At 41.3% G+C, this 18,675-nt stretch overlaps 1 protein-coding gene across 1 annotated transcript in view; it reads right to left on the reverse strand.

The window, feature by feature from the left end:
* SIMC1 (SUMO interacting motifs containing 1) overlaps positions 1-18,675 on the reverse strand; it is a 1,791,957-nt gene that overhangs the window by 143,281 nt on the left and 1,630,001 nt on the right. The window lies entirely within an intron of this gene.

The following is an 18,675-nucleotide window of genomic DNA, read 5'->3' on the forward strand; positions in this document are numbered from 1 at the left end:
GCTCCTCCCTACCCACAATGTACCAACTCCTAACATACCTTGGATCTTGTCTGCTAGATGACAAAGTAAGAAATATTAATATAATATTCCTGACAGAAGAAGCCATTATCTAGAGCTCAACATAAGATATAGTGGTGTCCTTACAAACTCGTTCTTCCAGAAGTCCATAATGACAAAGGATAGGGGTATGTGGGAGGGGAGTTGAAGAAAAAGGAAAATGGACAACATGGATAGAATGTTATGGTGCGTACATAACTTCTTTATCTGATGTTGACAATCTTCATTCATCCCTCAACAGTTGAGACAAGAGTCCCCAGCTAAATGGAATACCCCGGGTGAACTCTAAGGAAGGATATTCCTCACCACGACTGAGCCAAAGGCTACTCTTCCCCTCGAGACCAGATCTAATTTGTAATGAGTAATAAAGGTATGAGATTAGCCAAGAAGCAGCTGCACATATGTCATTCATGGAATGTCTGGATAAAAACATTGATGAAGTTGCCATGGATCTAGTTGACTGGGATCCTAAAGGTTTTGGTAATGAAATACCCATTTTATTTTGGACAAAATGTATACACTCAGTAAGCCATCTTACTGAAATTACTTTTGTAGCTGATTTACCTAATTTGGTATCTGCAAAGGAGACGAACAGCTGATCAGATTTTCTAATTTCTTTTGTCTTGTGTAAATGGAAATATAACTGTCTATGAACATCTAACAAATACAACATATATTCTCCTTTGTTTTCAAAATTTTATAAGGAAGACAGACAGATTAATAAACTGGCTGAGGTTGAATTCTGACACCACCTTAGGAAGGAAGGAAAGATTGGTTCATAATGTTACTCCATCCCTATGAAAAACCCAGTAAGGAGGTTTGCAGAACAATGCTTGAAGTTCAGAAACCCTTCTAGCAGAAATAATGGCCACTAGGAAAGCTAGTTTTCCAGGTCAGAAATTTAAGATCACATTTTGCTGCTGGTTCAAAGAGGAAATGAGTTAAGGCCTGCAGTATTAAATTCAAGTCCTATGGTGGAGTAGGGTCTTTATAAGGTGGTCTCAACAAAACAGGGCCTCTCAAGAAGACCTTATAAAGCTTAGATGAAGCCAGGGAAGAATTCTCATTTCCTATATGGAAGTTAAGAGTTGCTGCCAACTGAACTTTACTGGCTGAGGAGCTAGTTCCTACATTAAAAATTGTTGCCAAAAATTCAAGGAGACACTGTACAGGGGCCGAGAAAGAGTCAATACTTTTCTGATGTGCCCAAAAAAAAAAAAAAAACCTCTTCTGTTTACTTCTGTAAAGTTTCCTCACAGAAGCTTTATGGGAAGATAAAAGTATATGATGGACAAAGGAAGACAGCATAGGTTGTCTCGCTATTAAAGGAAGTGAAGAAACCATGTTGTCAGCTTTAGGTTCAAGACATCTGGATGAATTGTGCTTGTCAGATGTCTGGAATCAGAACCAGAATCCAAGGTTGGTAGACTTGAGGCCAAAGAAAGGGGAACCAAATCTGTCCAGGCCAGTAAGGTGCAATGAGGAAGACTCTGCTCTTCAATCCGGCAGCTTTCTGTAGAAATTTGGGGATCAAGGGAGTTGGGGCATAACCATAGAGGAGACTGTTGGGCCAATCATGGAGCAGAGTATCCCTCGGTGATTCCCCTGGTGGGAAGACCAGGGCAAAGAAAGCACAGTTGTGTACCTACCATAAATGTAGATGTTCGAGTGTACTCACTGTTGCAGTCATTACACTTGGCTTATCCTGCTGGCAGGCTACCCTCAGTCGGCCTGAATTCCAAAGTCCTGGTCCGGCGTCGGTTGCTGTCGCCTCTTCCCTGACGTCAGTGCGCCAGTTGCAGCCAACGCCATTTTCTTCAGTTTTTCTTGCCCCAGATGTCAGGTGCCCCCAAGAAGGTAGGCAATACATACTGCTTATAAAAACATACAGTGAAATAAAAACAATACCTTCATCTACAAGCAAATATACCACATAGGTTGTATAGGATAGAGAAGTATAGATAAGTCCCAGCAAAGAAAGGGGGATGGAGGGTGGGTAACCTGGATTGCAACAGTGAATACACTCGAACATCTACATTTATGGTAGGTACACAACTGTACTATGTTCATCGTGTTTCACTATTGCAGTCATTACACTTGGGTTGAATCCCAAAGCTGAGGTAGGGCAGCTGGGTCTAAATAGGATTAGGAGTGGCTATGAGGCCCTGCAGAACTGCAGTGGCAAAGCCTGCTCTGGATTTAGAGTAAAGAGGTAAGTGATAATGCTTAGTAAAAGTGTGCACTGAACTCCAAGTTGCAGCCTCCAAAATTTCCTTGGTTGGTACTCCCCTGAGAAAGGCTGCTGAAGTGGCTGCTGCCCTGGTAGAATGTGGCCTAATATTCTTAGGCACTGACTTGCCATGCTGTGCATAGCAGAAATGAATACAGTGTCCTACCCATTTTGAAATAGTCTGCTTTGAGGTAGCCTTTCCTTGTGATCCTGCAGCATATGCTACAAACAGTTGCTCAGTTTTTCTGAAAGCTTTTGTTTTGTCCAAGTAGAAGCGTAGCTGCCTGTGTATGTCCAAAGTGTGCAGAAGTCTCTCCCCTTTATTCTGGGGATTTGGAAAAAAATGTTGGCAAATTAATGGTTTGGTTAAGAGCCACACTGGATACTACCTTTGGCATAAATGTTGGGTTTGTCCTTAGAGAAACCCTGTCCGGATGAAAAATGATAAAAGGTTCCACTGCCATTAATGCCTGTAACTCTGAGACTCTTCTTGCTGAAGTTATTGCTAGGAGCAGAGCAGTTTTCTATGATAATAATTTTATGTCAGCTGTATTGGCTGGCTCAAAAGGAGGTAGTGTGAGCTTTTCTAAGACAAAGTTGAGGTCCCATGTAGGTATCGGTGCTCTCCTTGGGGGTCTTATGTTTTTTGCCCCTCTGAGGTACTGTCTTAGTAGTGGATGAGAGAAAATAGGAGGTTCCGTATTGTAATGAGCTGAAATGGCAGAGGCATGGATCTTAATTGATGAGAAGGATAGGCCTTTGTCCAGCATCTCAGTTAGGTATTGTACAATCTGAGGAATATTTGGAATAAGTGGTTCAAGTCCTTGTGCCTGGTCCAAGCACAGAATCTCTTCCATTTTTCTGCATAAGATTTCCTGGTGCTGGGCCTCCTGGCTTCCAAAATGACATCCATAACAGCTTTAGACAGAGGTGTGTTCTGAGTGGCTATATTATCTGCCATGCAGCCAGAATTAAGGTTCTGTGTTGGCTGTGCAGGATCTGATTGTTTTGTTGAGTCAGAAGATGAGGAATTAGAGGTAAAGTCCAGTCTGGGCCTTGAGACAAGCTCTTTAGGATTGGGTACCAGTGTTGGTGTGGCCAGTCTGGGGCAATCAAAATCATTTTTGGCTTCTCTTGTCTGACTTTTAGGAGCACCTTGGGAAGGAGAGGCAGTGGTGGAAAGGCATAAACTGTCAGGGTTTTCCAGCTGAAAGATAGAGCATCCAATTTCCATGCTTGTGAGTGATACGTCCTTGTGCAGAATCTCTATAGTTGGTAGTTGTGAGGGGAGGCAAAGAGATCTATGTCTGGGCATCCCCATTTCCTTGTTATCATGCTGAAGACCTGTGGATTTAGTTTCCACTCATGAGGGTCCATGAGGTTTCTGCTTAGTTCGTCTGCCAGAGTATTTTTCTTTCCTGGCAGGAATTGTGCCTGCAGATGTACTTGATAGGTCAGTCCTGTGTTCCACAAAGTCATGGCTTGCCTGCAGAGGCAGTAGGAATGTGTGCCCCCTTCCTTGTTTATGTACCACATAACTGTAGTATTGTCCGTCTTTAGTAATAGTTGTCCTGGATGTAGTAGGTCCTTGAAGGCTGTCAGGGCATTCTGTACAGCTAGCATCTCTTTTTGATTGATGTGAAGATGCATTTGGTCCGTGGGCCACGTTCCCTGAATACATTTTCCTGCCATGTGTGCCCCCAGGCATAATCCGATGCATCTGTTGTTAGTGTCTGCCTGGCTGTGGGTAAAGTAAAAGGCTGTCCCTTGTGGTGACAGGCCAGTGCCCACCATCGAAACTCCTGTTGCAGGCAGGGAATAAGAGTTATTACTGTTTCCAGGCTGTGGCAATGTTGAGTCCAAACACTTTTTAGGTACCATTGTAGCTTCCTCATATGCAGTCTTGCATATGGAATTAGCAGGATGCAAGATGCCATGAAGCCCAAATCTTCAGAATTTTTCTTGCAGGTAGCGGAGTCTTTGTTGCCATCATTTGAAAGTAATGAGTCAGTTGCCTTTATTTGTCTGGCGTGAGATAAGCCATCTGGGCGGTTGTATTTAAGCTTGCACCCAGGAATATTACCTCTTGAGTGGACACTAGTTTTGATTTCTTTTCATTTACTGTGTACCCTAGGCAAATTAGTAATTCTTTTACAAACGCCAGATGCTGTAGTAGAATGTCCTTGCTCTCTGCTTGAATAAGGCAGTCGTCCAAGTAGGGATATATCTGAATTCCTTTTTGTCTGCAAAATGCAATTACTGGTGCCAGGCATTTTGTGAAGACACTGGACGCAGTAGATAAGCCAAAGGGCAGTGCAGAGAATTGGTAATGCATTGAGCCAGCTATGAATCTGAGGTATCTTCTGCAAGATTGTCTGATTGGGACATGCAGGTATGCCTCTGAGGTCCAAAGTAACTAGCCAAGCCTTCTTGCCCAGCATGGGTAGAAGTTGCTGCAGTGTCAACATTTTGAATTTTGGAACATCCAGGAAAGTATTTAGAATTGACAGGTCCAGTATTGGTCTATAGGCTTTGTCCTTTCTGGGTACCAAGAAAAGTCTTGAGTAAAATCCTTGCCCCTGTTCTTGCTGTGGTACTTTTTGAATAGCTCTCATGTCCATGAGAGCAGAAATTTGTTTTTGTGCCTCTGCCCATTGTTTTTTTGCCAGGTCTGGCATACCTTTTGACCTTGGTAGGGTGTGAAAGTGGAACCTGTAACCCTGAGAAACAATATTCAGTACCCATTTGTCCTGGGTGATCATGTGCCAATTTTGTGAGAAAAGTGCTAGTTTTCCCCCCAAGGGTGCTGTCAAAAGGTAAGTGCTTGGCTTTTGTAGAGGGAAGTCATTGGAACTGTTTCCTATAAGATTGTGATTTGTCTTCTCTGCCTTTGGGGGCTGAAGCACCCCATTGTTTAGGTCTGTATGAGCCTTGGGGCTGAGATCTGCCTCTTGGGCGTCTGTATCTGCCACTTTGTGGTCTGGCTGACACTGGAAAGTACCAATTTTTAGAAGGCCAGTTCCTGCTAAATCTAGGTGGCTGAACCTGTAAGAAATCCTTTACTGTCTGTATTGATTTTGCTTTATCCTCCATTTTCTTTAACACCTCTTCTGCCTTAACACCAAACAAAGTATCTTGCTGTAATGGAGCATCCAATAATTTTGCTTTAACATGATCAGGTAAACTTTGTTCTTTTAACCAAGCATGCCTTCGAATGACAGAGCCTGTAACGGCAGCTCTGCAAGAAGCCTCTAATGAATCAAAACCACATTGCAGAGTATGCTTTCCCACTTGTTCAGCTGCATGCAATAAATCCTGCATTTCCTTATTGTCAGGACATTCTGAGCTTGTAAGCATTTTCTGTTTCAGCAAAGACATTAGGTATTGTTGATATTTAAAGCATGTGAAACTGGCAGTTTAAAGCCCTTACAGCTAAAGTAGCAGAAGTGTAAACTTTTTCCCCCCATCTATCCAGTGCTCTAGAATCCCTATCAGAGGGAACAGGGTTTTTTGCAGTGGAAGCCTTGACCCCTTTGGGACCCTGAGAAATTGTTTCTGGGTCAGCAGCAGGGTTTTTATAAAGAAATTTATGAGAGTTTGGGACCCTGTAATACCTATCTGGCTTGACTGCTGCAGGGGGTAAAGAATCAGGAGACAAACTGGATTCAGAAAAAAACATCATCAACAATATCTAGTACAGGGGGGATAGCAAGGGGCCTGTGCTGAGGCAGTAAAAGAAAGTCTCTGAGCCTTTTCTTGGATTCTGAATAAACCTGGCTCTCCCAATGGAAATGCTCCCTCATGGTGTGCAGGGTTTCCCCAAAAGAGTAATCCTCAGGAGGAGAGGCTGAAGGGATAGATTCTTCAGCATCAGAGTCCTCACAGGGAGGAAGAGAATATCCCTGTTCTGAAGAGGAATCAGAGGAAATAGAAACCTGGTCAGAGGAGTCATAGTCAGTGTCTTGCCTAGGCCTTTTATCAGGAGGGGGATGGGAACCCCTGATCAAAGTAATTAGGTCCTCGGCCATTTTACGCATCTGTTTCTTTGGCATGGATGACTGTCCAGGAGAATGCTGTACTTGTTTCTTTGTCTTTAATGGTGTTTTAGACTTTGCCTTGGCTGCTAAAGTGGACTTGATAGTAAGCTGTGTAGGTCTGAAAACACCCTCAGAAGCCGATGCCTGCTCAGCGGCTCCGGACCCATCTGAGGGAATAGTTTCTGTAGGCCCAATACCTTGAGTTTCCAGAGGCCTAGTTGTCTCCACGTGGGAGTCGGAGGCGGCCTGTGGCTCTGAGGTGGCGGGTATCAGGGGCTGCGAAAGTGCCTCACTGAGAACCGGCGACTGGCCTAGAAGAGGCTTCTTCATCGGTTTTGGACCTCGGATGCCTGTCCTTTTCTTTGTCTTTGCGTTTTTATGAATTCCGGTCGTTGGTTGCTCGGACGGCATTATGTAGTTAAACCTTCGGCCAAAGTAATGTAAAGCAAAGTCAAACTGACGCTTAATAGTGCGTTGGTTGAATCTAGCACAAAACCGATAACTAGCAACGTCGTGCTCAGGGCCAGGAATACAGTAAGAGTGAAAATCCTTATGAGATATTTGCTTCCCACAAGAAATACAATTGTTAACTTTTACTGACATTGGTCTGGAGCAAGAAAAAGTTTCCCCAACGGGGTACTTAGCTTTATTGAAGACTTCGGTTCTGAAATTCAATTTCGAAAATCTCACGAGTCGGCCGACCAGCACTTGCGAACTGCTTTTGCTTCGGGCACCGCGCGGCAAAAAAGACTGGAGAAAATGGCGTCGGCTGCATCTTATATACCCCTGGCGCACTGACATCAGGGAAGAGGTGACAGCAACCGACGCTGGACCAGGACTTTGGAATTCAGGCCGACTGTGGGTAGCCTGCCAGCAGGATAACCCAAGTGTAATGACTGCAACAGTGAAACACGATGAACATCCTGTTGCATTTGTTTACAGAATTAACAAAAAGATCACAGCAAGTTTGACCCCAATGATGGAAAATCATTTTTGCCACTTTGTTGAGAGACCACTTGTGAGGTAGTAGAATGGACCTGCTTAGCTTGTCTGCTATCATGTTGGACTTCCCAGGGATGTGTGTTCCTATCAGAAAGCAGTTGGAAGAGATCACCCATTGCCACACTCTGAGGGCTTCTTGGCACAAGGGGTAAGATCTAGTTCCTCCTTGTTTGTTTATGTGCCACACTACTGACATATTGTCCGTCCAAATCAAAATTGTTACTGAAGCGAGAAAGTCTTAAAATACTTGCAATGCTAACAGCACTGCTGTCATTTCCTGGACATTGATATGCATGTTGGCCTCTTCTGGGAACAAAGTAGCTTGGACTGCTTTCCCAGGAAGTACCCCTTCCCCAATGTGGGATGTGTCTGCGATCAGTATGGCCTTGGGCTAAGGGAGAATGAAAAGACTGCCTTGAAGAACATTATCTGATCAAATCCACCACCAAAGATAACTTTTGCATGCTTGAGTGATTTTTATTTCGACTGACATGTGTTGCTAAAGAATTGACCATTGAGCTGCTAGCATCCACTGAAGTATCCCCATGTGGAATCTCACTAGAGGAACTAAAACTATAGCTGCTAACATTGATCCTAGGGCTTGTAGAATCAATCATGCTGAAATTGTTGTACTGTGAATTATCTTTTTGACCTGGAATCTGATAGTCTGTACTCTTGCAAGAGAAAGAGAAGCTGTTACTGATACTGTGTTGAAAACTGTCCCTATAAACTCAAGTATTTGAGAAGGTTCTAACAGAGATTTGTTGTAATTTATGGTAATTCGTAGAAGGGAGCAAGTTTGGAGTAACTTATCTCTCACTCTTATGAGGAAATGCCTGGTTGGGGCGGTGATGAGCCAGTCGTCTAGACAGAGAAACACCCGGAATCCCTGCAGTCTCAGGTGGGCTGTTACCACTGCCATGCATTTGGTGAACACCCTGGGGGCTGTGAGACCAAAGTGTAGGGCTCTGAACTGGTAATGACTGGCTTCCAGATGGAAATGTAATGACCTTCTGGAATGTGTGTACATTTTTAAGTGGTAGTATGTGTCATAAAGGTCTATTGAGCACATCTAGTCATCCTTGCCAAAAAACAGCAAACTGGACTGAACCATGAACCTCCAAAACTTTGTCACACTACTGACACATTTGTTCAAGTTACTGAGATCCAACATTGGTCTCCAGTCTTCTGTTTTCTTTGGCACTAAAAAGAATCTCGAGTAAGTTCCAGATTCTATCTGGTCTGGTGAGACCTCTTTGATGACTTTTATTTTAGCAAGCTTTTGTATTTCTAGAGCTGCTGTTTTCCTCTAACTGGGTGGAACATTGGGAATTTTGCATGAAAATGGAGGTGGAAGGGAAAATGGAATTATATAACCTCTGGAAATGTTCTGTACCACAATTTTTTTGTGATGTCTATCAGGGCTCTTTGGTCCACAGATAAATGACTCAGCCAATTGCCTCCAGAGAGGGGAGCTGGTAGGGTCTGTCAGAGAAATGCCCCCCAACCCCCCCCCCCCGGGGGGATTTTTTGAACCACATTTTTCATCCTCCTCATTGGTTCTTAGAGATGGTGATTTGAAGGGTAGAAAAATGTACTCCCACTGCAGAAAGGGTCTTCCCATCCTGCTCATATCTAGAGTGTGTCCTTCACTTTGGGACTAAATAAGGAGGTTCCGTCAAAAGAAACATAGACGAAAAAAGACTTGAAGAGCTCTGTAAAGTCACACAAGTGCATCCAGGCATGCCTCCTAATGGAAATACCTGAACCTGCTGCCCTTAAGGTACCCTCACAGCTGCATCAGAGATAAGCCTCGTGGATGAATTTGAGATAGACTGAAGGGTTGCCAACTGTGAGGCCACAGAAGCCCGAGTCTCAGTAGTACTGATCCCAGAAAAGAATTTTGACTGTACCTTAATCAAGTCCCTCTGACGTCTTGTAAAATGTGCCAAGTAGTTCAGCAACCTAACGGCAAGATTGCTGAAGCCCACACACACGCTTTATATACCTTTCCAAAACCCTAGACTCCCTGTCAGGGGGATGGACAGTGGAACGCTGTTCCACAAGTTCCTTCTTAGTGGCCGCCACCACAACCATAGCATCCACAGTTACTTCCTTACTCCAAAACTCCCTTCCTGCAGGTGCTGCCAGAATCTGACCCAGTCTCTTGGGGATAGGTTTAACTCCCTCCATGCCCGCTTAGAGATCAAATCAATGAGCTCTTCAGTGGGCAGTGTTACCCAGCAAGTAGATGAGCCAGATCCAAACACCTCCAGAGATACATATTCCTCTGGAGAAGGAATGTCGGAGGACCAACTACCCCTTTGTTTAAGGATATCTAGAATGCTTCAGGCGGTGATCTTGGAGATCCTTCCCCTTCATTAAAATTAGTATTTACAGTGAGATCCCTGTGGGGAATCTAACTGCATCCTTTTGCATGTTCTCTTTTGAGGTACTTCTTCAGTGGGATTCCCCAGAGAAATATCAGAAGAGATGGTGATACCCTGTTGGGTAGCCTGGAGAGTTTGGTCTAGCTATCCCTGTTGAGTCGAATGCTGGGGCACAAAGTGCAGAGACACGAGATCCTGAAGGGAAATCCAAGGGGGGAAGAGACCGTCCATCCTGCTGAAGCACAGAAAACTCTCTCTCCACCACTCAAAAGCAGAACGTCCCCGGGAGAAGGCAGCTGAGAAGCCATGGCTCCACCTTCATTGGCTCCATCTGCCCCCAAAGACATTCCACCTGAGGTAGAGGTTGGAGCAGAGCTTTCCAGTGCCGAAGCTCCAAAGGGCAGAGATGGTTCCAACAACTTTGGAGTCGACTCTAACACCTTGGATCTGGCAGGAACACTCGAGAGTTCAGATGACAAAGTGAAAGTGGAAAATGAAATCTGAGGTATGTTAGAGGTTGGTGCATTATGGGTAAGGGAGAAGCTTGAGAGCTTTATGGTTAAAATGAACTATAGTAATGTCCAAGTCAGATCTGAACCCAAGTGTTGAGGAATGAATGAAAATTGACATCAGATTGTATTTTCTTGTTTTATTCCTTTTTGTCTGTGGTTACACACAGTAAAAAATGTTTTCTAGACTTTACTATGAATTATAATTATTTGACTGTTTCATGGTGTGTCATAGCACATTTTTATGATTTATTCCTTATTGTCTGCAGCTACATACAGAAAATAATGTTATGTAAAATATCATGTGCATTTTAATTTAATATTGAAAGGTTAGCTGACCAAATTTTAATTAATGGTGTTGCAAACAAAGGTAGTTAATTGGTAAAAAAAAAAAAAAAAAAAAAAAAGAATATTTAGGTAGACATTAGGAAAGTGCTGTCCACTGCATCCCTAATTAAAAAGGATGTCTACGTCAAAGGTACATGCCTGTAAAAATGTCTCTACCTCAAATAATGTGTCTGGAGAAATGCCTGTGCTAGAAACATTTTATGTGAATCAGCCAACAGCAAAGCTAATGTTCAGTGTAGAAGACATTCAAACTCAAGGATCCTAGGAGTCATTTAAGAGTCTGTCAACAGTTAGATCAGGCAAATAAACAAAATGTCTATACCACTTATCGATCAAGAATTTAAAAAGTTTGACACGACCAACTTCCTTTATATGTTTAGGGAGATAGTTCCATAATATTCCTGCTCTATAATGAAAACATCTGGCAATCTCACACATAGATTGTTATTCCTGGTACTGATAGTATAGCCCATAATTGTAACATCAAAAGAGGCTGTTAATGCCACATTTCTTAGTAATTTATATACAAGAATCAAATCTCCTCTTAACAGCCTATAACAGTTATAGAGAGTTTCCAATCGCTCCTTGTAACAGAGGTTTTTTTAATCCTCCCACTTGCCTAGTGACTACCTTCTGTATTCTCTCATCTATTTCTATGGCAAGTGTTATAACAGCTAAAAGACCCACAATATTCCATAACAGGACATAAGGTAGAAGTAAAAAGTGGAATCAAAACTTCTCTCTCTCTACTACTAGCACGCTTCAAGATGTCTTAAAAAAGCATAGCACTTACTCACCACTGTCTTGATATGATCTAAGTACAAAGCATTGTCCATCATATATCCTAAATCTCTCACAGACATTACTGAGGTCAAAATTTCATTATTCAGAGTATAAGTATAATGATTATTTCCAGAAATAAAATGCATCACATTACATTTCTTGGCATTAAATTGCATTCCATTTTTGCTGGCCCAACTAAATAAAATGTCTAGATATTTTTGCAATTTTAAATAATCATACATATCTGTAACTATACCCCCATCTTAGTGTCATCGGCAAATTTACTTAGCAGGTGCTATCATATTGGGAACTCAGACATCAATAGCCCAAACAACCTGGAACCAAGAGCAGATCCCGGGGAACCCCCAAATCAACATTTATTTTTGAAAAGGAATGATCCATTCTTGCTCAGTATTTTCTTCCTGATGGCTATCTAGCGTAATATTCACATTGCATTTTAACATAACATCACGTATTGTCATGAAGAACCAAATCAAAGGCTTTCTCCAGGTCTAGACAAATAACGTAATTAGCAAAACCCCAGTCCACCGTGCATCAGATGTTATAAAACTAGATACAGTTAGTCAAACATGATCTCCCAGTGAGGAAACCAGGTTGATACACATCAGTCTTTGTCCAATATTCGCCTGGAGCAGACTACAAATTGCTCACTCAAAACATCTACCCAGTATCGAGGTCAAACTGAAGGGTCCATAGCTGTCCAGGGATTGCGGTACATATCCTTTGGATATTGGGAGAACAACTGCTTCCTTCCATATGTTAGTGACATATCCTTTTTCCAGTTAGTGTTGAAACAGTACACGAAGGCATCATACCATTGCTACGACAGAAAGAAAATATTCATTTAAACAGTCTAAGCTTGTGGTTGCATGTTTTTGATGCCTCCAACACATTTGAAACTAACTCGTAAGAGATATTTGGATAAACATCAGATTTATGAGCTATCTATAGTTACAATCCTTGCACCCATTTAAAAGCGAGAATTTCTCAGTAAATAAATTTCCTAGTTCAACAGAGTCTGTAATAGCAGAGTCCCTATACTTAACACAATCGTGGGGGGGGGGGTCTTTCCTAAAATATCTTAAGTGCTTGAATACAGCCTTTTTATTCATGTTAGTATTCTCAACTAACTGGTTCTTATATTTCTAATTTTCAGAGCTAAACTCCACAAGAATTTTTTCAGTATAATATCTATACAGATAGAGGTAGATGGAGTACATTTATACCTTTTCAGGAGGATCTTTTTTATTTTTCAGTTGTGATAACTTTTTGTTTGCCATGGAGGGAAATGTTTATTGAGTTAATAAACCTGTTTATTAAGAAATTTAATTTACCATAAAAAGCATCTCATGTTTCTTCAAATTACTTCTCTTCCAGTTGCCTCTCCTACTGCCAATAACTAATTTCCTTATTTACAGACTCAAAGGGTACTCGATCTAACACATTTATCACTATTAATCACAATTCCACACTAAATAGAATAGTGATCTGATTTTCAAACTGAGGCACCAATGATACAACTTAAAACCAAATTAGACCAGTGATTTAACCAAACAACATTCAGTAAGTCATCATTCCTGTTAATAATTGACAGATATTACCACATAACTAGTTATCATGCTCTCTTCCTGAGCTGGGGGGTCTATAGAAGCTTCTCACCATCTTTTTGCCAAATGTAATTTCACCATCAAGAGTTCCAGCAACTCATCACAATGAATAGTAGTGGAGACATGCTCAGTAGAAACATATATACTGATATACCACCTTTGTGTTTTGAGTGAACCACATGATGTAACGTAAACCCTTGAATAATTAAATGTTTATTGCAATCATTAAACCACGTTTTAACAAAGCACAACAAATTGTACTTTTCATCTGCTGTTATGCAGTCTAAGTCTACAATTTTATTGTTTAAGTGTCTACAATTAGAAAAATAAATTTTCAAGGGATTTAAACTCCTCCTCATTTCTGCCCCCCACTATTTCTAAGAAAAGGGTGAATAAATTTCCTAAGGAAATTATTAACATCTGTTTCCAGCATGGCCCAAATGAAACCGATCTCTAATGAAGCAATTATTTTTAACTTCTAAATCCCCCCAAGTAGTTATTACTTTGACAGAACTGATTAGTGAAATTCTATGCATGATGTTTGTCATTTCCCTTGTCAGCCTTTTTTTAACAACTATAGAACAGGGACTAGGAAAAATATCACTAAATATCAATCTAAGCCACTGGGAGTTGCTTAATACCACCATCTCAGAAAACACTTTTTCAAATACCTCAGTACTAGTGCGATCAACATCACTGTTTGCTACAATAACAGCTGTATCATAAAGAAAGGACTTTTTAAACAGTTTAATTGCTTCTAACATGTCAGCCATTTTTCCACCTCACAGTCTACTAACAGTGACATGCTCTCAATTCACTTTTGGAAGAACATTACAATTCCTCTCAACATAAAATCGCCCAATAGAACACTTTTTATCTCTTTATGACAAGACTTACTACCTATAATAGTAGATGGTGACTTGTTATCATTTCTGCCTGTACCCCCCCCCCCCCAAAGACCTTCTTTTCTTTTTACCCTCTTGAAATTGTCCTCCTCATCTAATTGTTCAATATCACTCCATAATATTATATTTTATTCTGATTAGGAATAAAGGAACCATTAATAACTAAATCCTTAGACTGAGTGTGTGAAGACAACTCTACATTATTGTATTTAACTATCAGAATGTCAGAAAGTACATTTGCAGAAGGGCTTTCCTACAAAAACCTGAGGTAAGATTGAGACCGTAAAGAAAAAAAGATGAATGGTATAACACCAAATGCTTTTTCACACAGGAAATTATTGCTAGTGAAATTTCTAATTGTTCATCAGTAATGATTCATTTTTTTCAGGGTGATTTCTCCATTTTCCGAGTTGGTGTGACCGTAGAGTTGGTATATATATCAGTCTGGGGGGGGGGGGGTGCAGGGGGTCTTGCTCATCTAGCAAAAACAGATAATGATTTTTTTTTTGCCTTTTTTACTTTCAGGCATTTTTGTCATCCTTTTGACACATCAATGTTTAGTAAGTCAGAGCTTCATAGCAGAATCTTGGGTGACTCCTACTTCCCTGTAACAACAGATGCTTGAATTTCACACTGCCTCAGTGCCATACGGGTTCTGTACCTACACAAACCCACACTGGCTGCTTTCCACAGCTCAGAATTCCCTCTTCTGACTTCCTGTGATAGGAGATTAGCTAAGCACCTATCATTAGGGGAAGCCTAACTCCTGTCACAGAAAGTCAAGTTGTTCAGGCTTTTAGCGCTAAACATGAAGAATTAAGAAGGACCAGAAACAAAAATTGCCTGAAACTAACTACTTCTGAGCCAGAAAACACCAACACAAATAACCAAAGCCAAACAACAACACGACAATGTTAAATACAATCAAACTATATATAAAGTAAAGGGGAAGGTGGGTGAATGGATAATGGCCCTCACAAAGCTTGCTCTGGAACTTGAGAAAGAATCTAGTTTGTACTGCTTTGTAAAGATATGAACAGATAACCAGGATGCCACCCTAGAATGCTTCTAGAGTTCACTCCTTTCTGATATGCCACCAAAGAGGATAAGTCTCTATTAGAATGTGCCTTAACTTGCTTACCACAGTGGGGGGTAACAAAAAGCAATAGCAGAGGACAACCAATATCTGGATTGAGAGACACTGGATCCCTCCCACCAATGTAACTCTCATTTCACAAAATCTAACAGTGGTACCTGGAAAAATTAAGGGATACATGTGCTGGGACCAATATTTTTTTAAGAACCTCTGAATCTTTCTTCTGTGAAGTCTGACCAGTAGTATCACGAGGATCACTGATGCAATAAGGCATAGAATTTTGAGAAACTCCCTTGCGGAGGAGGTATCTTGAAGAGAAAAATCCCTGAAAATGTACTGAAAAGGCCATTCTTTTTCTGTGTCTGTCATACACCCCAGGAAGACAATTCTTTGTGAGGGTATGAGACAGGACTTCTGTAGCTTCAACTTGAAGTTGTGAGCAACTGGAATGTGATAATCATCTTTCAGATCTAAAGTCACCATGAAAACAGTAGTCCAGAAGAAGGGGTAGGACCACTAGCAGGGTAAGCATTTTGAATTTGGGTATTTTCAGAAAGGTATTTGGGTAAGATGCATCTAACGGTGGTCTCCACCACAGCTCCTTTTTGGGTACCAAAGAGATTCCAGAGTAAAATTATTTTCCTTTTTGTGGTGCAGGAACTGATTCTATAACCCCTGCTTACAACTTGTGAAGGAATACTGGAGAAAACAGAAAGGAGGAGGATTTTTTGTCCACTACCAAGAATATCCTCTCCGAGTTATTCTCAGTACCCATTTGCCTGAGATTATTTGTAACCAGGCTGCTGGTTTGAGTGAAAGCCTGGGGGAAGGGGAAAGGGAAGGAAGGACAGGAGGAAAGGACTGGATGCCCCATGTGTTGGCATAGTTGTTCTTTAGCTGAGAAATTATCTTTTCTGAGAAAGGAACCCCTTTTATTTGGTTTGGAAGCATTATCTTCCTGTCATTTCTTTTTGGTCCCCTGACACTTGCTAGGCTCAGATTTTTGTTTGTTCTGCCCTTTAAAGTTGGGCATCTTACTGGAAAGAACCAGGGTTGAGAGGGTGGCCTAATGGTTAAGGTGTTTGCCTTACAAACACAAGGTGTGGGGTTTGAGTCTCACAAGGGATAATTGGCTAGACTTAAAATGGCTCGCAAGGGCAGTTAGCTTAGTACTAATCTATGAACCTATGAACCTATCTATGAATATGAAACATTCTACATACTGCATGCATCAATTTACCTCTATCATCACATTGTTTAAAGATATGAGTGGCAGAAGGACCAAACACAAATTCAGAACCTTCAAAATCTAATTTTTTATATCCTCAGAAAAAATTCCGTTATGTAACCAAATATACCTTCTCAATACAACAGAATCGGATGCATTTCTAGAAACTTTGTCCACACCTTCCAAGTCACTCCTCAAAGCATGTTTCGAAACCCAGGTCACATCAGAAAATCTCATTCATATAACACTTTTGTTCAGCTGGCAAAGATGTAGCAAAGTCATCTAAGCTGTAAGCATATTTCAAAATTATTTTCCACATAAATCCCTGAGAATTTAAAATTCTAAAGACTAAATTACTAGCCTTAGCCAACTGTTTTCCTTGAGATTCTAACCACTTGTCAATTTTATCTAGGGATGTAGTGTTAGAAAAAGCCAAGGCCTTCTTTTTAGAGTTGGCAGCTGGAGAAACTGCAGCTGGGTCAGCTGACAAAGGTGAAAAAAAAGAGATGCAAGATCAGACTACACCTTATATTTCCTCATAGCCTCTTTAGGAACTGGTTCACCAGCTACAGGGCTTTACATGCAGTTTTATAGATTTGTTACATCTTCTAAGGTAGGTAACACAGGAGGAACAGCCAAGATATTTAGAATGTCACTTCAATAAAAATATAAACGTCAGTCTCTCGCGTATCCAGACTGCTTCCAGTCAAATATATCTCTAAACCAAAGCTAGCACCTGTGGAGAGGTGAACACTTGGGTTTTTGAACCTGATCATCTTCCAAAGAATGAGATTGGATTGACTCATAGTGTTCACTATTGCCTGCATCAGAGACCCCATCAAAATCTGAGGCCACAGACTGATCTCTAGAGAAAGTAGCCCCACAGTCATTCTGAAAAGAAGCACAGTCTCTGAAATTAGCAGACTGTAAAACGCTCTTAGCAAAGGAAACTACATCAGCCCTATATGGGGTAATAACCCGATTGTATGCAGTGTGGTGAAGGTAGCTTCTTTTTACTGTGAGCTATATTACAGGAGAAAATATTTGGGGACACGATATTATGTCTGGTATGACATCTTTTTCTCTGGACCTCTCCTGCACCTGAAGGGTTTGGTTCTCCAGTTCCTGAACCAGGTACTGGAACAGCCCCAGAGGATGTGTCTGACCACCATACCATAGAGGGCTGCAGGCTCACATTAGAGGGTCAAGAAAATGTCCCTCAGTGGAAACAGAGGTAAATCCCAAAGATGAAATAAGAAATCCAAATCAACGTGTAGCTAAACAAAATGATCCTTTAATAACACATAAAAAAGTCAACAAGCACAAAGCACCTCAGACTGAGCATTTTCGCCTGCTAACAGTCAGGTATCATCAGAGTCTTCAATCACATAATATAAACCCTGAGACAGTCCCTAGTCTTCAGCTGTCACCACATAACTTCAGTTTTCCAGTACAAGTCATAAAACACTTTAGAAAATCCTCATGACTGCTTAAAAACAATAGTAAGCATACAAACAACACAGTAATAAGTAAAACTTCCAGAAGAATAAACAGCAATAGAAAATAGCAACTATATTAAAATAAAAAGTTACACACACGCGCGTTTTAAATAAAACAAAGAAATCAAAAGTGCATAATAATAAAGAGGAAAGGAAGTTTCCAAAGGGATCTTACCTGAGTCAGGAAGCTGTAATCCACCAATGCAGACTGCTGAAGAGATTCAACTCTGTGATTTCCTACAGCTGGTATTAAGACTGCAAAACCGACTAGCAGTGGTGGGGCTAGGCTTCCCCTGAGGGGAGTGGCTTGGCCAATCCCACCACATAAATTAGAGAAGAGAATTTTGAGCTCTGGAAAGCTGCCAGTCTGGGTTTGTGCAGGCACAAAACCCATATGCCACCAAGGCAGTGTGAATGATGAACACACATGAATTGAAATGACACCTCAGTGGCTGCCACAGAGACAAAACCAGGGTAGTAGGAAGTCTTAGTCAATGACTGACATCTACAAAGATGCTTTCCTACATAAGGCAGAACTGTAGCTAGGTTCCCTGGTGCCCTGTGCCGTTCCCTGATGTGGTGCCTCCCCTCAAATCTAAGTTTAAAAAAACAAATCTGCACTGAAATTGTGATAAATCACCTGACTATCCCACACAAAATGATTAGGCCATGACCTCAGATGCATAAATACTGTATTACTGGCATGCACTTCCACACCATTGGCATCTGCTGATTGCACCCCTAGGAACTTTCACTCAGGGGCAGCTGTCCCATTTGCCCCACCCTAGCCTCTGGCATAAGGTAAAGTAGGCATAATAAGGTATCATGTTTACCACAAACATGTAGGTTATTCTTTGCAGAATACAACAGCTTCAATGACTGACTCATCAGTACCATGCACTAATGTACTACCTTTATATTGAGTTTACAGCCTAAAACTGGCTGTAAGACATATTTCTTCAT

This window comes from Protopterus annectens, chromosome 4.part0, assembly GCF_019279795.1.
Source record: "Protopterus annectens isolate FY-2018-M chromosome 4.part0, PAN1.0, whole genome shotgun sequence".
In the NCBI taxonomy this organism is placed as follows: domain Eukaryota; kingdom Metazoa; phylum Chordata; order Ceratodontiformes; family Protopteridae; genus Protopterus; species Protopterus annectens.